Source organism: Candoia aspera, chromosome 1, assembly GCF_035149785.1.
Source record: "Candoia aspera isolate rCanAsp1 chromosome 1, rCanAsp1.hap2, whole genome shotgun sequence".
NCBI lineage: Eukaryota > Metazoa > Chordata > Lepidosauria > Squamata > Boidae > Candoia > Candoia aspera.
The window spans coordinates 7138239-7156814 of NC_086153.1; the positions used below are offsets into that span (position 1 = coordinate 7138239).

At 40.4% G+C, this 18576-nt stretch overlaps 1 protein-coding gene across 1 annotated transcript in view; it reads left to right on the forward strand.

Moving 5' to 3' along the window:
• Positions 1–18576, forward strand: part of AATF (apoptosis antagonizing transcription factor) — an 89806-nt gene that overhangs the window by 20054 nt on the left and 51176 nt on the right. The window lies entirely within an intron of this gene.

Here is an 18576-nt window from a genome sequence, read left to right on the forward strand (position 1 = left end):
ATTAAACACATGTTCCTAGGTCTGCTTTATCATTTAAGTCAATGTTTCTCAACCCTGGCAGCTTTAAAATGTGTGGACTTCAACTCCCAGAATTCCCTAGCCAGCCATGGCTGGCTGGGGAATTCTGGGAATTGAAGTCCACACATCTTAAAGCTGCCAGGGTTGAGAAAAACTGATTTAAGTGGTAAGAGAGATTGGGAATGGGTCTGGAATCACACTTAATGTCCACTGGTAAACCTGCTTGTCCACCTTTCCAGGTTTTTTTAATCTAACATTTCTTTAGGCACTGACTCTACTTTTAATCCCTCTCAGGGCTTGAATCTTCTGTCCCAGTTCCTCAGTTTAAAAAAAAGTTAACTGTACTGTGCTTTATTCACCAAACCAATGCTTTTTGATGTTCAACACAAGCATTGTGTTGCAATGCTTGATACAACAAAAGGATGCTACCCATAGTATTGTTATTTTTTTAACTTAATATAGTATTCTATTCTATTTTATTCTATTCTAATATACTATTAATATACTATGTAGAACAGCTAGATTAGGTAATAGTTTTGTCCCCTGGGCTATTAGACTTCTGAACTCTTAATAATCCCTTCTCGCCCCATGGATACACATGCTGTGTGTAGGACTGATATTTATTAGGGATAAAGATTAGAGAAGTGGAATGGGTAAAGAATATATATTACATATTATAGTAATTATGGTATTCTTATTTTATTGCTCAAGCCAATTGCAACAAAATTTCATTTTAATGTACACTTTGGTGTATAGTTAAATGACAATAAAAGTCCTGTTCTGTTCTGTTCTGTTCTATTACTGATCGCTGTGATCAAAAGGAGTAGAGAAGCAGCTCTGAAGCATAGGTTGCCTCTTTCTTTCTGGTTTCGGGCATAGTACAAAGCCATGGTTCATTGAATTCTGGTTTGTTGAATAAACCACAAGTGGATGAATTTGCAGTGTGCTAAAGCCATAAACCAAACAAGCACATTATTTCAGTGTCTGAACTCAGAGTGTATGATTGGAAGTTCTTGTTTCTGAAGTGATTATAGGACAGACCATGGTTTGTTAATGGAATTGGAGCAGCCCTTTGTAGTTATTCTCTATGGCCATATTTCTAGCACATCTTCCTAACACTCTTCCCTTCTGGCTGACTTCTTTGCATTTTGTTTCCATGCATGATGCAGTAGCCAGCTCTTCTCAACTAGCAGGTAGAAATGCTCATTAGTGATAGAGCAGAAACGTTGAGTGGGTTCAGACATCATTCCAAGCTGTAAATGGGGTTTGCTTTGGATTTAGCTTAGCATATTGCCTGAATCCATCCATCGTGATTTGTGAGCCATGATTATACACATTGGCAATTTGTGCAAACCCATTTATGGTTGATTTAATGAACAGGCGCAGGCAAGTCAGAGTTTAATGTAAAATATGAATCCAGATCTCAGCCACTAGCATTAAAAAAATTAAAAAGTTAAAAAATCTGTTCTCTGTGCCCCAGACTGACCTGGTTGCCACAGTCCACTAAGTTATAACGTGTATCTTTGCTTAGCTTAAAGCTATAGCCTAATGTATGTGTAAAACTGGTCACTATTATTTGTTAGCCAACCATGGTTTAAAAAAACCTGATATAGCTTGTGATTACAGCTTAAGACTTGGAGGAGGCAGTTCTGTGCCTTGTGGGTTAATAGTTTGACTTGATTAAAAAGGCAGATTCAGACTAGCTGGATGGTGGTGTCTTTGGAATCCCTCTTTGGCTTGAACCGGAGTTGGAAATAGCTTGCCTTTGACTCTCCCATCTTCTCACCAACTGCCCGGCTGAATTTTCTGCTTGGAAAATTTTCTGTTTGTATTTTTGTTTGTGGTGCACATGGTAGTCGAGAGCTAAGGAGCCAGTTGTGGGGGCAGAAGGAAAAGACTGGTTTAAGGGAAGATGGTGGGGTATAAGAGAACCATAAAACTGAACGCATGCATGCATACTCCAAATTAGTGAGGAAGCTTTTGAGTTTTCCAGAAGAATTTTTCAGTCCAGGCAGATCTTTCATGGGATGCCTCGTGGTAGAATTTTAATTAGGAAGTGGGACCTGTTCAAAGGGCAGTAGGTTCCCTCGGCATCAAATCCCTTGATGCCAAGGCAACTAGATTTCATAGGCTCTTCATAAGAGATTGTGATGCTAATTCACCAATTCATGATTGAAACAGCTCCTCCATGTTTGAAGACCTGCATCAGGTGAAATGCTTTATGCTGCACAGTTAGCTGCTGCTTTAAACCAAACCCCCTCCCCAGCTTTTTTTTTTTTTGGTTTAAAAGGCAAAGTCCTAGCAACAGTAAGCCTGACCTTTTAGTAAAACGTATGCTATTAACGTATTTAATGAGATGCATTACAAACTACAGCAAACGATGTGTTTCATTACTGGTCCAAAAACTGTGATATCGTTAAGACCTTTAACAGAAACAATGGTTGACATTTTGATATTTCCCATAAGCAAAACTCAGTTATGAACATAGAGTGTAATATATAAATCCTGTAAAGAGGTGGAATTTCATATATAGTACTTTTTTTTAAAGCTCTGCCAGAGTGTTAAAAGAAGATTTTGTGCTTTTAGCATGGCTCCTGTTGATGGTATCTTCAGCTAGTAAGTGCCGTATATTTAAAGGATTTAGAAATAAAATCCTGACTGGCTTAACCATCTATTGGGATCTGGAAGCTAGTACCTGAGATAGTTCTGTGTTGAAAATATAGGACTCCCATAACCTTATTTCCAAGACATTATTTGTCTTACAGTTAATAGCTCTCAGAACAATATACAGTAAAAACACAAATAAAATCCAAATCTGTATAAATCAAAGCAAAAAGAACATAATAAAGCAGTCAGTTAAAATGGCAGTGGCTAAAACAGTAAGCTTTACCATAGAAAGCATTATGGAGATAAGTCTAAACTTAAAATAGAACACAGCTATGGAAATATAGAGGATGAGAAGGCTTGAGAAAAATAAATGTGGCTGATGGGCACCAATTTAGATGATTTTAAAAGACAAATTCATGCGTAGCAGTACTGATGGCTGTTCACAGCATCCTGGATCATAGTCACTATATCAAGTGTGTGTGTGTGTGTGTATGCGAGCCTTCAAGTCAGTTTTTGACTCCTGGCGACTGCCTGGACAAGTCCCTGCAGTTTTCTTGGCAAGATTTTTCAGAAGTGGTTTGCCATTGCCTCCTTCCTAGGGCTGAGAGAGAGTGACTGGCCCAAAGTCACCCAGCTGGTTTCAGTGCCTGATTATACTTGCTCTTGAGAAATCTTTGCTGATTTCCAGCAACCACTGCCTTTTTTTTTTAAAGTGCTTTTACAATGATGATTGTATGTTTTGAGCTAATGCTCTTGAGCAAGATAAACATGGCATATACTAGGTTACCAATCTTAGTCATGCCACATGCACCATTCCCTGCTAACACTCAGTTTGGGCATGTTTCTCTTGTACTGTTATGTTAAAGCCTCGATTGACCAAAACTGTAAGGTTGGAGAAAGGGCTCATGGGAAGTAAATGCAAGAAAAGGGGATGTGGTCCCTGCTTAGAACAGAGTGAAAAAGGTTATGTTACAGAGGGCTTCAGAAGCATGTGGAGTTCAGCCGAAGAGAAGGTTGGAAAAGGATGCTTGGTAGAATGAAGAAGTAAGAAAAAATAGGGCAATAAAAATGCATATAAGAGAATGATTGCTAGAAAAATGAGGATGAGAGGAAGATACTGTATAATCTGTGTGTGTGTGCGTGTGTGTGTGTGTATACATATACATACATATAGATTCACATACGTACTATATAGAAATACATTGCACCAAAGAGACCAAAGAAAGTGTAAAGGTAAAAGAGGTACAGAAAATGCAGAGCAATTTGGATGAAAATAAAAAGTGAAATGGCTAAACAAGGAGCCTTGAACAGACTGAATTTTATTAAAAATAAAAGTGAAATGATTTGCAATAAACTGGTGAGGTAGGATTTTAGAGGTTTGCAGGGGAATTAGTGATTTTTTTAAAAAACATAATTTACATTTGATTAATTTTACAGATGCAATCAGAGAGAAAAATAGGGAAGAATAAGAAAAGCGAAAAAGAAAACATGATGCAAGCATAATAAAGTGCTATAAAATTTCAAAATAGCAGTGATATAAAGCTGCCTATTAAAATGTCTTGCATCAGTTTGAAAGTTTGGCAGAAGTAAAATAAGTCAATATTAAAATTAGATTGTTATACAGTAATTAACAATTGTGACTAATATTAGCGAAGTTAAAAGCCAAAATTTTCAAAAATGCGACAATTTCTGCCTAATACAGAAAATTTTGTGAGTTGAACTAATCATTAAAAAGTTGAATATTAAAATCTTAAATTATAGAAAAGCAAAAACTTTGGATGTGGTGAAACCCCGTTTATATGATTGTATTCCCAAAATGATTTCCACACTGAGTTAAATACTGTATCCAGTTTGTTTTTCAGATGTGCAGTTAGTTTTGATATCAGCACATACTTAATTTGCCATTCTGCAGCCGGGGTTGTTCGTAATTTCCAATGGGAAGCATAAAGAATCATAGCTGCTGTTTCTATGTGCAAAGCCAGGTCTACATTGTTTGTAGGAAAAAGGTTTAGAAATATTTAATAAGAAAATAACAGGCTGAGAAGAAAAATCCACCTTTCAGTTTGTTTTGTTCTTTAGTAAATTGTTTTCCAAAATTGCTGAACTCTACAACATTGCCAACAAAAATGAGAAAAAAGAAATGCTTCTTACTTCTCCAACATTTTTAGAAAGTGAATTGCCTATTTGCACAATCAGTATTGTTGTGTACCGATAATAGGACATCTCTTACTAGATTTCTCTAAGTGTAATATTTATTGTGAATTTGCCATTTTTCTTCCATTGATCACCCATTGTTGAATGCTAGTTGTTCTATTTAAATTCTGCATCCATTTAATCATATAGTGATCTTTTACCTTTTCACATTCTGAATCTTAACAGCAACTTATTTTACAATTCATTGGGGCTTATTTATAACAAATTATCTGAATTTTTTTGTGATAAGTATTTCAAACTCAGTCAGATCTCTTAGTATACCACCTTGGTTTTGTAATTAATTTTGGACTATACTACTGCATATCTGGTTCTTGCTGTTTTGAGAAGGAACTCTTGAAGGATTTCATCTTTGTCAGATTAATAATTGTCTTGCAATCTATATGAATCATTGTCCCGATATGAATCATTGTCCCTTCACTAATCAATATTTTATACATTCTTCTTCATGCAAATAATGTAATACAAGAGACAATAAATCTGGAACTAATTCTTTTTTTTTCTATTTATCCCTTGCTCTCAAAACACAACTTATTATTGAATGATTCCTTAAACAATGCATTTTTTAAAAAAAATTTATCACACCAAAAAAGTTTGTGAAGATCACCCAGAAGTCCTGTTCCTTCCGTAGAAGCAACCCAGCCACAAAATATTATAATCCAATCTGTTATCAAAGTTCAGCAAAATGGTAGTACAATTTAAAATTCGATACTGCTTCCAACTCTTGTAAAATCTTGAACTTTACACTGGGTATTTTATTAGACCATATAAAATGGAATGATAGGGATGTGTTGAATAGTGGAATTGAAACAAATGTTATAAATGTGTCTTTAAAAATGTTGAAAAGGAAGGCATAAATGCTGTGAGAATGTTGAAAAAGGGTGAGGCTGGGTGTAGATGATGTAATTGAAGAAAAATTAAAACGTGGATGCAGCCTGCTTATAGCTGCTCAACTTTTTAATGCATATGTTGCAGAACAACATTAGCATTATTGTTCTCCCATCCAAAGCAAAAGTGAATGCAGAAGGATTATTTTAAGTGTGCCTGGGAGACGGTTAGCAAAATTTAGACTGAAAGGCTACAATAGGTGACAGTATGCAAAATGTGGACGTATAGTGTGGTTTTATGGCAAGCAGGTGGTTGGGAAACCAGATTTTGCTCTTCAGTGGTTTCTTAAATGTTTGAAGATAAGAAAGTTCATTGTATATTTTATATTACTGTGTATTGTATATTGTATTATTATATATATTGTATTATATATTATTGTATATTGTATATTATTGCTGATTTAGAGTGGGGGTTTTCAAACATTTTCAGGTCGTGGAACCTCTTAGTTAAAATAATTCCTGGAATCCCTGATCAAGCTCTAGTGATGGAAAACTGGCGATGTTGAGTGAACATTTTGAGTGGCCTTTGTCTCTCATGGAACCCCTTCATGTTTTTGTGGAACCATAGGGAACACAAAGTCTCTTTGACTTAGGGAAAATGTGTGATAAAATGCATAGGCTTAAATTACAGAATATTTTACACAATTGTATAGTTGCTGAAGGTTATAAGTTATATTATGGAAGTCAAGTGTGAGAATAGATGGAATGCTTATTGAACGGTTCAGCATTGAGCGGAGGGTAAGATGGGGATGTCTGAAATCCTCTTGGTTTAATGTATTTATGGATAAATGTATAAGCAATGCCTATGGTGACAGCAGAGATGTCTGGAATGGGAACACACATTTTCTTTTGTACGCAGATGATGCCATGTTGTTGGCTAAGAACCTGGATGATTTGCAGTGAATGTTAAATAGATTATATGGTGGAATGAGGGGTATGGATCTGAAAATTAACGTTACCAAAGGCCAGAATAGTTGCATTTGGAAGGCAAAATGGAATGAATAATTGCGAGTTATGAATAAAGGGCAAAAACCTAGAGCAAGTAGGTGAATTTGTTGTTGTAAGGAATAAATGTTTATTGTAAGTAGCTGTGTGCGTAAGAGCACGTTTCTGCCTACTTATTCTACGGACGTGAGAGTAGAATGAATGGGTTCTAAACTTCGATGGTAACCATAGCTGGTGTGTGTGTGTGTGTGTGTGTGTGTGTGTGTGTGTTTCCAGTAATGTAGAGTTTTCTGTACATGTATTGTCACTGGTACGTGGGATCATTGAAGATCTAAGGCTTGGAACAATATGTGTGTCTCCTTGGGAGAATTCCAGACAACTGCCAGCCCGTTAAAATTCATTAGAAAAAGGAAAGTGGTCTGTTCAAGATCTTTGGAGCTATCTCAGCCTGTTGCACTTGCTGAACTTCGCCTTGCCTAATCCCCAACCGGCATAGCTGGTAGGAAAATGGGAACTGAAGTTTAACATATCTGGAGTGCAGCTCTTTAGAGAATGATGGGTTATTACTGCAGCGGCAGGTCACTTCTTTCCATACAGAAGTTTCATGGGATGCTGTGGTGTGTTGTTGCTGATGATAGCAGAGAACCTTGGGGTTATAAAATTGTTATAAGCCAGTAACTCCTCTGTTCTTCCTGACTACCATCTTCAAAGACAGTGTGCATATTGAATACTGTAAGTTGTTGTCAGAAGGGGCATGAAAGAGCAGGACAATTGTCTTGATTATCTTCTTTGTAAGTTTCCACCAGGTCCTTCTATGCCCACTCTTACAGATGTTTGACTAGATGTTCCCTTTTGCCTTGATGAGGGGAAACCTATGTTTTTAAGCTGAATGGCAACTCTATATGAATATTTACCACCTTTGGAATAGTTGCATGGCACCTTTGCCTCCAATTCTATGTGACTTAGTTCACTGATGGGCATAACTTTGATCAGAGTTCTACTGGTAGATTATTAGTACATCAGCAGGAGTTTCCCACTTCTGATACTTTACAGTAATTATAAATAACATTGAAGGGGGAGAATTTGCCATAGCTGGCATCTTGTTAATTTTTTTATCTCTAAGCCCCTGCGTAACTCACCTGTAAAATGGGAATGTTAATTGATAGACTTTGGTTAAGTCGGTGTTACTCAATCTCAGCAACTTTAAGATGTGTGGACTTCGCATGGGCTTAGGTCTTTGCACAGTTCTGCTGGCTCCTTGGAGGAATTTTTGCTGCAATTGTAGTAACATGTGGCTGCGAGAGCTGGACCATAAGGAAGGCTGAGTGAAGGAAGATGGATGCTTTGGAACTGTGGTGTTGGAGGAAAATTCTGAGAGTGCCTTGGACTGCAAGGAGATCAAACCAGTCCATCCTCCAGGAAATAAAGCCAGACTGCTCACTTGAGGGAATGGTATTAAAGGCAAAACTGAACTACTTTGGCCACATATTGAGAAGACAGGACACCCTGGAGAAGACGCTGATGCTAGGGAGAGTGGAGGGCAAAAGGAAGAGGGGCCAACCAAGGGCAAGGTGGATGGATGACATTCTCGAGGTGACGGACTCGTCCCTGGGGGAGCTGGGGGTGTTGACGACTGACAGGAAGCTCTGGCGTGGGCTGGTCCACGAAGTCACGAAGAGTCGGAAGTGATTAAACAAATAACAACAAGCTGTAGATTTGGATGTGAGGTCTGTCATATGAGAGTAACTTGTTGGTTTGGCACCAGGAAGAGCCAAGTTCAAGTCCTTCCTCAGCCATGGAAGTGTCACTTTTGGGCCAATCACTCGTTCTCAGCCTAACATACCTCATAAGGCTATTGTGGGGGAAAATGGGAGGAAGGTGCGTTGTGTATGTTTCCTTGAGCTTCTGCATGAAAGGCGGTATACTGGAGGGGTCCACAGGGAGGAGCTGAAATCTGCAAGATGGGGATCACAGTCTAAGCCCTGTCTTTTTTGTAGATGCATTTGCCACACCTGCCATCTTGCAGATTTTGAACCCATGGACTCTCCTGTATCGTTCCTTTTATTAAAGCTGCCACTTCTTCTTGTGCACAGAACTGCAGACACGAAAGACCCATGCCAGTTGGGCGAATGGTGGGACTTTGCGACACAGAATTTTAAATGGGGAGGTGGGCATGTAGGAAAAATGACACACACACCCCGACTCTTCCCCTCCTCCCTCAGGAGCCCCTTTGCTGTCTTACCTTACATACCACCGCACGGCCCGGCTGTCATCGGCCTGTGGATCTCAGATTCTGGTGGATGATTTACTGCAAAATGGCTTATAAATTGAAGTAGAAAATGTTTTGCCGACGTGGCAGCTTTCAAGCTTCACACCCATTTGTCACCCAGCATTTCCCTTTGTGTATGGAACAGGAATTAATTAGGCTGCACTGCAGGGGAAAAAAAAGTTTATGGCCATAATTTATATAGGATGGCTTTTGTTTTTTTTAAAGAGGCAGTGTAGCTTTGTTTAGTCTTTACACCCTTGAGAGCAGAGGGGTTGTCCACGTCACACACACTCCCCCCTTAAATACAAATTCAGCCAGCTGTGCTGGAGGATGCAAAACTGGGTAGCTCCTAAGAGCAGGCTGTTGTGGGACCACAGGAAGCTGATAGCTGGCTTCACACATTACGCTAAGCCATCTTGCATTTTCTTTACATTTGGGATGGCATATTATGTGGGCCAGCCATTGTAATTGTGTGTGTATCAGGACTCTCTAGTTTGTTCAACAACCATGGTTAAAACAAACTATGGTCTGGCAGAATATTTTATTTATTTATTTATTTTTATCCCACCTTTATTATTTTTATAAATAACTCAAGCCGGTGAACATACCTAATACTCCCTCCTCCTCCTATTTTCCCCACAACAACAACCCTGTGAGGTGGGTTGGGCTGAGAGGGAGTGACTGGCCCAAGGTCACCCAGCCGGCTTTCGTGCCTAAGGCGGGACTAGAACTCACAGTCTCCTGGTTTCTAGCCCGTTGCCTTAACCACTAGACCAAATATATGAATTCCATGTATATAATTGAAATGGGTTTTAGGCTAAGAGGAAGACTCAGCTGTCGTTCAACTGTTGGGGAGGAAAGGCATGTTATAAATGCTATTTTTTGACTTCAGTTGGGATCCTAATATTCTATATAAATACCATGACTGACCTCTTCTATTAGACGATAGCCTTCTCTTGTCCAGATGTATTTGGCTACAACTAGCATCGTCATCCCAGGATGTTCATATTGGGTCAAAGTGGGCTGTTTTGAACCCAACACGTTTGTTTTGTTAACCCATATTTAGTGCCTTATGGGAACCTGGCCACTGTTAAGCAATGGTGTGCTTAACAACTATAAACCAAAGAAAGCATGTAATAGCTTAGCATCATATGTGAACCAGATCTGTTCCTGCAAGCTTAATATGACGGTCTGGTTCATGCAATACCCTAAGGCAATGGCTGGATTCCCACAATATACTGAACCACAAACTAGCCAAGTCCATCATAGCCAGTCCCTACTGTATTTGGTTGGTTGGTTGGTTGATGATTTTTATATAATGCCATACTGTCATTATGTCATAACATCATACTGAAAAAGTTCCCCAGCAATTTACAATGCCAGAGTTAAAATGTGTAGAACTAATAAGATTAGTGAAATCAATCAGCAGATAAAGTAATACATAAACAAATGAAACTGATAAATCCAGCAACCCATTCCAGTATCCACAATCCAAGCAGCAGTTCTTATAAGCTAAAGTCTCTCTGGAAAACATCTGTCTTCACTACCTCTCTGAGGCCAGCGAAGAGGGTGCCATCTGAGTTGCATCCAGAGGGATAAATCCCCATAAAAGAACATTATCTCTTGAACATCACACATGAGGAAAACCTTCAAGAACCCTACTTGAGATGAGTGGACTGGCTGAATTGGTTCTGCTGGAATTTGGTGGTTCTGGAGATAGCTAGGAGCTAAACCATAAAAGGCTTTATTTGTTAAACCAGCACTTTGACTTACTTGGAAACCTGTTGGGAGCCACAGACCCAGAGTTCCTTGGTTGTAGTGGCTCTCACCTGCCAACAAAGGGTTACTCATTGTAGCTTCTGGATGCTCTCCCGGGTATATTGTGTGAATCCAGCCAATATGTAAACTAGGTCCTTGTCTAACACACATGGAGGGAATCAGTTGAAGAATGCCTTAGGTTTAGAACAGCTGTTCTTTCTGGCTTTCTCCAGTTGCATCTTCTTTTCTGATGTGTATATCTCCCTCCCTTTTGTTTTTAGCTTCCTAGTTTGCAGACCTGTACATTGCAAATTCCTCCATTCAGGCCTTCACACACACCATTGCTTGAGATTTCAGAACCAATAGCCCAGACAGTGATAATCACTCTCTTTCAATGGAGGCTTTCTGGGTCAATGTTATCTCCCCTTATAGTTCTCACATTCTTTTCTTCTTTCAAATTCCCCAGTGAAACCCATACGCAGGTCACCTCCCTTGTGATCTACTTAAGCCATTTGGGTCTAGATAGGAGTCGCTGAGGCTTAATAGCACAGAATCTTGGTCAGCAGGATGGGGGTTGGAGGGAGGTGAGTATATTAAGGAATTCCTTCACATACTTTAAGTGGAGATGCAAGCTTCAGGATCTTACACAAAAATTGGAATACTCAAGTAAAAATATGCAGTACACATAGAACCTCTTAACCTGCAAAGGTCCTTTTATTGGATACAGTTTCCTTATGTGTTATACATATATGCACACGCATACACACAATTGCTCATATTTTCCCACTGCAAATTGGCCAAGATAGCAAAGGGTTTTGGAGAATTGAAGTGCCAGAATCCAATGGTGACATGCAGGATTAGTGAAGTCTCTCAAAATGAACTCTTTTACAGCTTTCCTTTTAATCCATTGTATCCCAATCTGGGCACCTTTGAGATGTGTGGACTTCAGCTCCTAGTATTCTTAACAATGGCCATGGTGCCTGGGGAATTCTGGGAACTGAAGACCGTGCATCTCAGAGTTCCCCAGATTGGGAACTGTTTTAATCCCTTGCCAGCAACATTCATGAGATGTTCCTTTTCATGATACCTCAGTCTTTTATTGACCATTACATGAACTGCTGCATGGCAGTTCCAAACTTGATCTGGTTCTGATGGATTGTTTCCTTGTGACCTGCTGCATGGACCTTCTTTTCTCTGGTAGCTGATATCCAGACTGATTTGGCGGCTTCCTTGTTTTTCCCCCCACTGCTTCATGTCCACATTTTCCCTTGGATTCAAATTTCATTCATCTATGTCTTCCAAAATTTTATTTCTTGTAACTGGTTTCAGAAAACTAAGCAGGTCAAACCTGGGTTAGTACTTCGATGGAAGAATGCCAGGAAATTGCAGGGCTGTCGGCTAGATTAGGAAATCTACAAACTTTCCAGAAGAAGATGATGACAAATCATTTCTACGTTATTGAGAAGAAATCAACATGGAGGTGTGGTGTCCACAAAATTGCTAAGCATCAAACTCAATTTGAGAGAAACTACCTTTATTTTAATTCATTAGCAGTCCTGAGGTATTTGAATATTGGAAATATATTGAACATTTACCTTCTTAAAAATCTTACTGCAGAAATGCAGCTGGGATGCATTTTTTGTTTACAACGGTTGTCCCCAAATTGTTTTGTTGATTTGTGTGTGTGTGTTTCATCTTGCTTTTGGTCCAGTTGCATTTTAGGTAAAATAATTTTTCTTCTTCCCTTCCAGCCTTCTTCCTCTCCTGAAGGATAGATTTGCATTCTTTGGCTATTGTACATCATCTGATCTCACATGCATGTGAAGGTTCCTCAGCTTAGGATCTGGCATAAACTTATATATCACCTTTATTTTGACCAACTCAAGGTGTTATGCATGATGCTCCTTCCTCCTATTTCCCCTACAACAACAACCCTACGAAGTGAGGGGCTGAGAGTGAAGGACTGGCCCAACGTTACCCAACCAGCTTCTGTGCCTAAAGAAGGACTAGAACTCAGTTCTTCCCGTTTCTTAGCCACTGAACCGAACTAACTCTCTTAACATCCCCCACCCCACCTTTCTATAACCAATGCAAGTCAAAGCTAGCAATCTCAGCTTGATTTGCACATTAAAGAGACCCATTAATTAAAAATTTCACTACATGGTATGTCATCCCCCAGGATCCCTCTATTCTTTACATGGAAAAAAGAATACCAGGGTGCATGATTCTCTGTTGGGTATGCTTGTCAGCTGTATGACTGCATTGATCTTTTCTGTTGTATGCTTCTTTTTAAACAACCTTGTTTAATTTCCATAGGGCTATGTGATTCTGTGTTCTTGCCCTTGCTGTGTTTTCCAACTAGAAATGTAATCTTGGCTTTTTTAGGAAGAGAAAGTAGGAACACAGGCTGTATTTAGGGTGGGACATTGAAGCCCAGAAGTGAGTCATTTTTGTTCTTGCTTTTGGTAGAGATGAGAAGATTTGTAAGGGGGGAAGGACCCCAGGTTTTCCCCACAGTTTTTTCTGGGTAAATGAGAATTTGTATTGCATTTCATTTTTTTATTAGTTTAACTAAACAAAATCGGGCAACTATATTTACATAAATCTAAGATACATACAGAGAAAAAAAAATTGAAAAAAAATATAGAAAATGCCAAAGAGATCTACTGTGATATGAATAAAGAGACTGGTAGTATACATATGAAAATTTGCCATATATGTAAAATATTACCATATTATAGTCTGTTGCTATTGAGATAAACCATAAAATCCATCCAAATTTGATAAAATTGTGGTTCTTGCCTCTGATGTCTCCTTAATTTCACTTTGTCTGTAATTGTTTCTAATGTAGCAATTGAAGAGGCCTTATTAATCCACAACTCAGTTGTTATGTTATCTAGAGTTTTCCAACATTGCACAATTATTGTTTTAGCAGCTAAGATTAAGTAAAAAATAAGTTCTTTATTTTTAAGCTTATGATTTGGTCCTGTAAATAAATGCGGTAAGCCTAGCATTACCTACTATGCCACACTCTTTCTCAGACAGCAGTAGTTTGTTCCTCTGAGTTAGCAGCTTGGTGGAGCAGGGATGGAGCAGTGCCAGGTGGCCAAAAGTGACCAGGAATTCCATGTAGGCCAGTGATGGGGTTGGAGAGGAGAGAGAGATACCAATCAGATGTGTTGTCCAGTGCAAGATTGGCATGTAACATTTCCACTTTGGTTTCTAAGTATGCAGAGAAAAAAATTGTAGTATCAGAAAGCAGAAAACAAAATTCGAGCATTTGTAAAGTGGCATGAAGGACAGATATGGACAAATAAGGACTTTAAAAGTCCTGGAGCCGATAGAATGGCTCTTCTGGGTGTCAGGCAGGAATCAGGATGTCTCCGCTAGCGTTCTCTCTCCTCAGTTGCTAATCCTCTCACTTTAGAACAGTGTTTCTCAAACCTTGGCAACTTGAAGATGTGTGGACTTCAACTCCCAGAATCCCCCAGCCAGCAAGCATTGTGAGAGATTGTGGGCAGGCTAGAAAAGGAAGGGAAGGGAGAGTATTCTGCAAGGCCCTTAGGACCTGGCTCTGTTCCAGGCCTGGGGTTGGTGTGCCTGCGGGGCCTCTATTTTATTTATCTTGTTTTTATTGATACAGTTGTTTTTCGTTTGATCTGCCTTGTCCTGTTTTACGTCTCTTAAACTGTTTTTTAAATTATGTATTTGGATACCACAAACCGCTCAGAGTCTTTTGGAATGGGCAGCTGTAATAAATTTAAACTATATAATGATGTCCATTTTCTAATCAAAACATGTCCCTATTAAATTTTAAACTAAAGGGGGCTGGTGAACACAATTCAGATGATTAGGGGAAAAGGGGGGGAGGGAGGAGGGAGACAGCATAGGTGATAAGGAACGTATTAAGGCAGTACGGTAGATTAGACATCAGGTTAAAATATAAACACTGAAACCGGAATTTGGGGTGTGGCCACGCCTGTAGAGGGAAGTGGACTTGGGCAGACCTGTTGATGGTTGTTGAAATTGTCGCAACACAGTTCTGGACATGGATTGGCTTGCACTCCCTCTCTTTCCCTCTGCACCACCGCTTCCTTATAGCTGACTTAGTGCCATTCAGAACAGCAGTGCTGTAGGCATTGGAGAGAGCGGCATTTCTCGTCGGCTTGTGCCAGTCGTGGGGTGTTCAAGACACCGCTGCTCTGGGGGCTGAGTGAAAAGGCTGAGGTGCCACACCTCTGTTGGAGGAAGGAGTGTGAACAGACCATTGGGAGCCATCTGAGGGGGGCCATTCTAATGGAGAGCCCCTGCTTTGCACCCTAAAGTTCCCACATTCAACCCCTGGCATATCCTGTTAAAGAGCTAGGCAGCAGCCAAGCTGAGAAACTGCCTGAAACCTGGCAAAACTCTGCCCATTAAAGCAAGCGCCGCCTGACTGGAAGGATCAGCGGGCTGGGTACCTGGAGAGGGCCTAGCCCAGTGCCAAAGTGCCTCCATCCTAAAGAGAAGGTCCCCAGGTTCATCTAAAACAGTTGAGATGATGGGGAAAACCCCTGTCTTCCTGAGGCCCTGGAGCTCTGTTGCCTCATCAGGGTAGGCATTTCTGGACTCAGACCAGATCAGACATGTCCCCTATGATGCTGGGGATTTCAAGCCCTGTCTTTTTCTTTTAACACCCCCCTCCCCATGTAAACTTGACAATTTGCAAGACCTGACGGTGCTTAATTACCAAGTCTCCCTCCTTCATTTACAGCTCCAATCTTTTTATTTTTATTTATAGCTAATCTTCAGTGAGTACGCTTTCAATCCTTGCTCGAACTGGAAGCCTCTACTTCATGCTGCTGGGGAAACAGCTGGGAATCCTAGCTATTTAAACAATATATAAATAATTTAATCTTGCAACAGGGGGTGAGGAGGGAGAGAGCCCTGGAGTTCTGAAATGACGGTATCAATGTGGGCCATAGCCAGAAGCCTGCTGGGAATTGAAACCAGCAGGACACTTTAGGGATTTTTGTCTTTAATTTGGGGAGGGGGTAGTCAGATTTCTTGGTAGGACCTGCAAAAAAGCAATGCAAAAGTTTATCACTTAACTATCAGCAGTGTAGCTTGGTCTTTTTGAAATCCCACCTGATCAAGCTTTGTGAACTCCAAGGGCTGGGAAAATTAAGAAGATGCATTAGGTAAATGGGAGGTTACCATCCTATGTTATTTGCACTAACCGAAGAGAACATCTGTAGTTCAGGATCAAACCGTGGAGTCCTTGGTGCTCTCTGAGCTCGGTTGTTCTCTTGCAGATGTTTCGTTGCCCGACTAGTCAACATCTTCAGTGCACTGAAGATGTTGCCTAGTCCAGCAGACGTTTCATCTGTGTGACGGTCCGATCCTTTGGCTAATTAATTAGAATCCTGCACACCGATTGCTTGGAGTATAAAAGAATCTTTATTATAGCCAGTGATCAGTACGTTAAAGCTTCGAGTAACTAGGTATTCTACAAGTGACGGTGTGCTTCGCACGTCTGCCTCCCCTGCTGATTTCTATCAATGGGCTGTCGTGTGTTTTCCTTTTGGCACCGCGCCGGGGTGGTTTGGTGGCAGGCGCCTGTGGTAGCTGATGGCAGGATAGCACCCCGGGGGTGGCGGGGCATCCTGACCACCTGCAGGCAAACAACCAAGCTCAAGGAGCACCACTGTCTTATTTGCACCCATTTATATATATTTGCTTTCACGTGCTTCTCTCTCCAGCCTTTCCCTGTTCCTTGTCGGCAAAATGACTCAAGCTTCTTTTTTTCTTAGAACGACATTGTGAGCCTCAAACTGTGCGCTTCAGATTCTTCCCCTTATGCCATCTCACTATCAATATGGGAATCTGCCGTATAAGAAGGAAACCTATCTACCTCTCCGAGTGATTTTGTATCATTTCATTGATGGCCCCCAACCGGTGGTGTTATCCATTTTGAGGAAGGAACCTCACAGAAACTGTAGCGTAAGCCATAATTTTGCAACAAAAAAATACCCCACACCCCAAAACCTAGAGATGAGACCTTGGCCCCATCTCATTATGACCCTTGGCTCCCTGAAATAGTAAGTACTCAGCCCTCCAGACATGGACATAGATCTAGCTCAGCAGCTTCCTAGGCCTTTGGAGTAGCTCTTTCTCATCAGCTGCTACTGGATCTTTTTACTTGGAGCTGCCAGCAGTTGACCCTAAAACCCTTTGCAGGTCCTCTGCTACGGTGCTAGGGATTCTTCTCAGTCATGGAAATGTATATTTCCCTTTGCGTTGCTCTGGTGGAGAAGGCTACTGTTTGTAGTTCTCCCTCATTCTTACATTTGTTCCAAGCTATGTCAGTTTGTTGCATCCTTGGGGAGCCAAAACAGCGAGAAAATAATGCTTGCCTACCATTGACTTACTCAGTCTACAGTGCTTTTCGTGGCTTGGGCTGTTACATCGGGATCAGCCACTGTGGCCAGTAATCAGTAGCTTTGGAGCCGTTGGATGGGTGCAACTGCTCGTGAGGAATGAAGAAGCTGGGGACAGTATAAGAACTCAGTGAGAGACAAAGGTCATCCGTGGGCTAGAACAATGAGCAAAAATACGATGTTACTTTGAGTCCTATCCTAGTCTTTTCCATCTTCACTGTTGACTACCATTGATCTTGATTTTAACATGAGATGGAGGGGAGCTTATTGATGTATGAATAAGGTCACATGTGGGTATGGCAGCTCTAAAACTGGTGATAAAACATCCCTACACAACATAGGCATCCTACAATTCAGTGCCTGGTCATTATGGCAGAGAAATTCCTAGGGGTATACTGGTTACGAAGGAAAAGAGAAAAGTGGGTTTGCCTTGCACCTTATGCTAACACGATAGGCAGGGAATGCTTGTAAACGTGGTGGCTGTGCTTTGAGTTCCTTATTGCTCCAGAACATTCAATATACGATTTACGTTTCAGTTGTCATTGTGTTTTCCCATTTCGTTCTACCAGCAAGAGCAGAGGCATCATAATACATTGATAAGCATCCCTAAGCATGCCTACAGTTTTTACAGATTATATATTCATTTCCTTAATCTGGACTTTATATCATTAATGCATGCAATCTGTTGCAATTATGTACTTCATTTTTGTTTAACAAATGTAATAAATGGGAGGAAAACCCCCGAGCATTGCATTATAAAGAGAACTCGGCACAGGAGTATGTACTGCCAGAAATGACAGTGTTTAATTCTATCCAGCCATATTGTTGAGGAGAGAAACTTCAAACTGTAAGGGCATATATCTAGAAACAGAAAATCTTGGCCTTGAAATAGTTGAGCGTTCCTGGATATTTATATTTTACAGTGGTACCCAGAAATTTGAAACAGCTTTTTTTGGGGGGGGGGGAAATAAGCTTTCAACATGTGTTTGTTACTCTCTTGGAAACCTTTGTTACTTTCTCTTTTTAGAAGCAGACATATGCTTACCTTGAACATTGCTGGCCTTTCTCTCCCTGGGGTCTATCGAGATGTTCAAGAAAACACAAGAATTTTCTTTTGATTCTAGTTCCGGTGTTATGGCCCATAAAAAGATAGGGAAGAGTGCTTAGGACTTTTCCTTGCTGTACTCCAGCCTTCAGCCTAAAGCTGAAAGATGATGGGCCATGGGAAACAAGCACGGTATAAAGAGCTGCTGGCCCAGCTTTGGGAATGGTGATGCTCTGAAGCAATGGTGTAATTCTCAGCTGCCGAAGTTAGGGGCCTTAAAATGTTAAAGCTTATTGTTATTCCGAGTTGATAATCTCTCCTTTGCTTTAATAATTTTTCCTCATGCCTGGATGGCCCGTGAGTTGCACGATAATCACTCACACAGCTTTGTAATCAATGCCCAAAGTAATAGGATTC